Raw genomic sequence first — 6,000 nt, forward strand, 5'->3', positions numbered from 1 at the left:
AGGGTTGAATGTGTAGGCGTAGTGGAAGTGGGGGTGAATGGGAGTGAATGTGGGAAGCATAAGGTGAATGCATTTGGAATGGGTTGAATCGGTTGAAAAATGTAGAAATTAGAGTGGAATAACGGAATTTGAGAGAATTTTGGTTGAATTTCAAATTTGAGAATTTGGAATTTTTGGTAAGTGGGAAGTTGTGGAATAGGTAGGCAAAAGATGAACAGTTGAAAGTTGGAATGGGTTGAATCGGTTGAAAAATGTAGAAGTTAGAGGTGAAACACGAAATTTTGTGAAATGTGGAATGTGCCATTAAGAATGGATGGGGAAAAATTTGTCGGAATTTTGGGAATCTTGCGGAATCGGAAAATTTTCGGAATGAGAAAAATACAAGCGCTCATGTCGTGAATATTTGGAATACGTGAAAAGTGGAATGGAGTGAATCGGATGAATTTTGTGGAAGAAGAAGCGGGACAAAAAAGTGGCGGGAATAAAATAGAATAATAATAATAACTAGAATTTTGCAATTTCTGGAGAAATTGCGTGTGAAGGCGAAATGTATGAATAACTTTTTCGGGGAATGCTGCCGAACGATGTTGAAACGTGTTGAATTACTTGAGAAATGTAGAATATTTGGAGAATTTGTGGTGAATTTCAAAATTGAAAGTTTGGAATATTTGGTAAGTGGGAAGTTGTGGAATAGGTAGGCAGAAGATGAACAGCTGAAAGTTGGAATGGGTTGAATCGGTTGAAAAATGTAGAAATTAGAGTAGAAAAACGAAATTTTGGAGAATTTGGTTGAATTTCGAATTTGGAATTTTTGGTAAGTGGGAAGTTGTGGAATAGGCAGGCAAAAGATGTACAGTTGAAAGTTGGAACGGGTTGAATCAGTTGAAAAATATAGAAGTTAGAGCAAATGTTGAATCCCCATAGAGAATGAATGGGAAAATAAAAAAAGCAATTGCGCCAAAATCTTTCTAAATTTGGAAAAAAAACAAAAAACGGCCTCAAGAGGTTCACTTTTGGGGTAAAAATGTTGAAACGGGTTAAATCGGACAAAAAACGAAAAAGTTAGCAATTGTAGCTATTTGGGGCACTTAGTGTTGAAATAAGGTCACTTCCGGTTTGATTCGGGTCATTTCCGGTCTAATTTGGGTCACTTCCGGTTTATTTGGGTCACTTCCGGTTTAAAACAGGTCACTTCCGGTTTAGCTGAGGTCACTTCTGGTTTATTTGGGGTCACTTCCGGTCTAAAAAGGTCACTTCCGGTTCATTTGTGGTCACTTCCGGTTTGATTTGGGGTCACTTCCGGTTTACCAGAGGTCACTTCCGGTCTATTTGGGGTCACTTCCGGTCTATTTGGGGTCACTTCCGGTTTATTTGGGTCACTTCCGGTTTAATTTGGGTCACTTCCGGTTCGTCTGAGGTCACTTCCGGTTTATTAGGGGTCATTTCCGGTCTAAAAAGGTCACTTCCGGTACATTTGGGGTCACTTCCGGTTTGATTTGGGGTCACTTCCGGTTTACCTGAGGTCACTTCCGGTCTATTTGGGGTCACTTTCGGTTTGATTTGGGGCACTTCCGGTTCATTCTGGGTTCATTGGTGGCACTTCAGGGTCATCCAAGATGGCCGCCACACTGGAATTGGGGGTCAAGGGTTGAATTGTGTAAGCATAGTGGAAGTGGGGGTGAATGGGAGTGAATGTGGTAAGCATAAGATGAATAAAGGGAATAAATGTGGAATGGGTTGAATCGGTCGAAAAATGTAGAAATTAGAGTGGAAAAACGAAATTTTGGAGAATTTGGTTGAATTTCAAATGTGAAAGTTCGGAATTTTTGGTAAGTGGGAAGTTGTGGAATAGGTAGGCAAAAGATGAACAGTTGAAAGTTGGAATGGGTTGAATCGGTTGAAAAATGTAGAAATTAGAGTGGAAAAACTGAATTTTGGAGAATTTTGGTTGAATTTCAAATTTGAAAATTTGGAATTTTTGGTAAGTGGGAAGTTGTGGAATAGGTAGGCAAAAGATGAACAGTTGAAAGTTGGAATGGGTTGAATCGGTTGAAAAATGTAGAAATTAGAGTAGAAAAACAGAATTTGAGAGAATTTTGGTTGAATTTCAAATTTGAAAATTTGGAATTTTTGGTAAGTGGGAAGTTGTGGAATAGGTAGGCAAAAGATGAACAGTTGAAAGTTGGAATGGGTTGAATCGGTTGAAAAATGTAGAAGTTAGAGGTGAAAAACGAAATTTTGTGAAATGTGGAATGTGCCATTAAGAATGGATGGGGAAAAATTTGTCGGAATTTTGGGAATTTTGCGGAATCGGAAAATTTTCGGAATGAGAAAAATACAAGCGCTCATGTCGTGAATATTTGGAATACGTGAAAAGTGGAATGGAGTGAATCGGATGAATTTTGTGGAAGAAGAAGCGGGACAAAAAAGTGGCGGGAATAAAATAGAATAATAATAATAATAAAGTAAATGGAGTAGAATAACATATGTGTGAAGGCCTTCGCCTTCACACAATAATAATAAAGTAAATGGAGTAGAATAACATATGTGTGAAGGCCTTCGCCTTCACACAATAACTAGAATTGCAATTTCGGAAGAAATTGCGTGTGAAGGCGAAGGCAGATGTTAATTTACAAACGTCAAGCGTTAAAAATGATGAGCGGGAAGAATAAAAAGGGAAAATAAATTATTGTGAAATAAATGGGAAAATGTTACAAATAGATGTTACAAAAAGGTACAAATGATAAGCGTTAAAATTGAAATGTTACAAATGTTACAAAAAAGATACAAATGATAAGCGTTGAAAATGATAAGGGGAAGAATAAAGAGTAAAATAATTTGGGACGCCCAATGCGGGAATCGAACCCACTACAGGAATCTGGCGTGGATAGAGATTGCCATTGGTTTCCTACTGAGCTAATCAGCTTCATTCCTTCATGCTGGTTGAATGTGGTTAATGTAATGAATGTGTTTGTTGAATGCGAAAGCGAAATCAACGTGGTGGAAATTGCTTAATGTAATGAATGTTGAATGCGAATAATGAAAGTTACAAATGATAAGCGGCTAAAATAATAAGGAAATAAGGAAATAAATTGGTGTCGTAAAGAATCCACACGGGATTCGATACCACACGGGAAAGCCGCTCACGTTCTGGAATCACTTGTGTTTCCCACGAGCTAATCGGGTCGCTCACTTTAAAGTGGTTGAAATTTGTTAATGTAATGAATGTGTTTGTTGAATGCAAATACGTAAGCAAAGTGGTGGAAATTGCTTAATGTAAAGAATGTTGACTGCAAATTTTAGTTACAAATAATAAGCGTAGAAAATAAAAGGTATAGAGAATAAAGAGTAAAATAATGAATGACGCCGAATGTGGGAGTTACACCCACTGCAGGAAACTGAAATGAATGGGGATTTTTCAGGCACAAATTTGCTAATTACTTAAAAACGGTAAAAGTTATGAACGAGAAAAATGGTGGCAAGCTTGACATGAATTTTTGGAACGTGTTAAAGTTTGAACGAGGTGAATCAGTTTAAGCATGTGGGAGTCGTTTTTCGCTTCGCCTTCACACACTAATAAAGTAGAACAAAAAAAATGGTAGCAAGCGTGACATGAATTTTGGGAACGTGTGAAAGTTCGAATGGGGTGAATCAGAACATTTAAACGCTTCCCAATGAAAAGCACAACTGCACCCATCCAACCTTTAACTGACAGAAAACAATGTAAGCAAATGGACAGCATTGGCAAAATAAAAATTTATTGACAAATCTCCACCACTTCACCCTCAAAATAAATAAGCTTCAAGGGGAGTCCTTCTTCGGGTAACGTTGGTGGTTCCACAAAGGTCTTGGTCCATACGTTAAGCGCAATTACGGTCTCGACCCCCTCCACGTCGAACAATTTGACCTCCTCGTCCTCCATCAGTAGCCCAATGGCCACCAAGCTGACACTTGTATTGTAGCCCTAGGGAATAAAAACACATTTAGGTTTACTCAGGTGAAAACTGAGAACAATTATACAACTCAAAGGTCAAGAATAACTCCATAAAGTTAAAGGTCAATTCATCACAGTCACATCACATGCAATTACTAATTCATAAAATCCTTCCATTATCTGTACCGTTTTGTCCCCACCGGGGGGAGGGGGGGTTGTTTGTAGACACGCTGGTCACAATTCAACAGCCTTTGTTGTAAAGTTGTAAAATTTGAACCTAAACTGATGACATTCCTTTTCCGTTATCCAGCCTTTTCTTTACTCACCGATATCTTTGAGTGCTGTGTTGTGTTTAGGGACAGGCCGAAGTCGTTAGTCACGGCACTCAGGTGCGTGAAAGTGTAGGAGGCCCCGACCTTGATCGGGGTCAAGGTGGCCTCCCTCCACACAGCCACTCTCACGACCGCTTCGTCCTGCAATAGTTTAAAACCAAATATTACTTCAGCATGCATGTTTGAAGCGCAATAGCAGTAAAGCGACAGGTTACTTACTTTTTTCAGGTACACGACGCTTAAGGGCACCAACCGAGCCCCGCGCACAGACACGAGTCTGGTTGGCTGTTTCTAATTTGGAACAAACAGACATACCATTGAGTTGGCCTGCAACGTTTAATGCAAGAAAACTAAATTTTGTATTTTTAGTAGTTCTAAATAGATATTTAACATGCAGGTGAATTAAACTTACACTTTCGACCTGTCCCTGGACGTTTACCAGCCCCTCAGGAGGGTTCCCGATCACCTCGCTGAGGGGCATCGCCAACGCCGGGGGGGAAAATGAGTGCGCGTGCCTCAGCCCTTAAGGCATCGCTACACCGCACCTCCGCCCCGACGTATACTCTGCTGCTCTTTGTGCAGAGCAGCACGTTTGGAGCGTTGGGCTCCGCCATGAAATGGGCGAAAACATAACTGTTGCCCTCTGTGACTCGGCTAGCCAGATGACTGAAAAGAGTCATCTTAAACACGGTCTTACCGTCACAGAGGGCAACAGTTATGTTCTCATAATGCCCATCCATCTCGCCGGTGGGCTTCCAGGCTCTGGCCCGGATGTCACGGCGCATCCCCACCACAACAGCTTTCGTGATTTTTTTGTTCATTCTGAAAGAGAAAGGGCCAAAATCAAATAATCAGGAATTTTTTGGATCTGGTTTTAGTGTACACATTCCCATTTCATTCCAAGTCTGTGAAGAAAATTTCAAAAAATGTGCAAAGTCCTTGTCAATCTGGCGAACGCATGTCCCACTGCAGCATTTAGCGACAAGGCGAAGCACTTTGCCTTCACTCGGACAAATTGCAAAACTGATGACCGAAAGCGGCCAAAGCAACTTGAAATGTTGCTTGTATTTGTAGCATGTGATTTTACTTCTCTTCCTTTCTTTGTTTGTGTATCCACTTTGACTTTAAACCAGCAATGTCTTCAATTGCAAGCACATGGGTATGGCGGTGGCCATTTTGTCCCATTGTGCACACATGGACGGCCAATTTTCCTCGTGCAAAATCCTTGCGCGTAGACTTTGAACAGCCTTCCTATGATACAGCATTAATTTTCACAGGTAAAACAATAGGGCAGATTTAAAAGTGCCGCCTATGCTCGTTTTACAACTCATTTTCACTTTCATGCATCTGATTGAGTTAATTCATTCCAAATTCATCAGAATGTACCTCAAAAAGACCATTGCAACAACAGGGCAATATTTTTTCCGAGTATAGTAAATGAAACGGCAGATTCTTAGAATATTCGATTAACCTCCACCCTGTTTGGAAATGATAATTTGCACACCAACACATCAGTCCAGGCTAAAACAAAATAATTAATAAATGAACTAGGCACATGCCTCAGTGTTTATCAAAGATGTTAATCCAAAATCAAATTTGAAGTTGGAGGGGAGATACCTGAGAAACCACTTACCTCTGTCTTCAAGTTTGATGTAACAAGGGCAGCTTGGTGTCCCCACCCGCTTTTATGCGTGGCGGAGTAAAAAAAAAAGCTGTTTGAGCATATTGTCACAA

Source organism: Syngnathus typhle, linkage group LG18 (genome assembly GCF_033458585.1).
Source record: "Syngnathus typhle isolate RoL2023-S1 ecotype Sweden linkage group LG18, RoL_Styp_1.0, whole genome shotgun sequence".
In the NCBI taxonomy this organism is placed as follows: Eukaryota; Metazoa; Chordata; class Actinopteri; order Syngnathiformes; family Syngnathidae; genus Syngnathus; species Syngnathus typhle.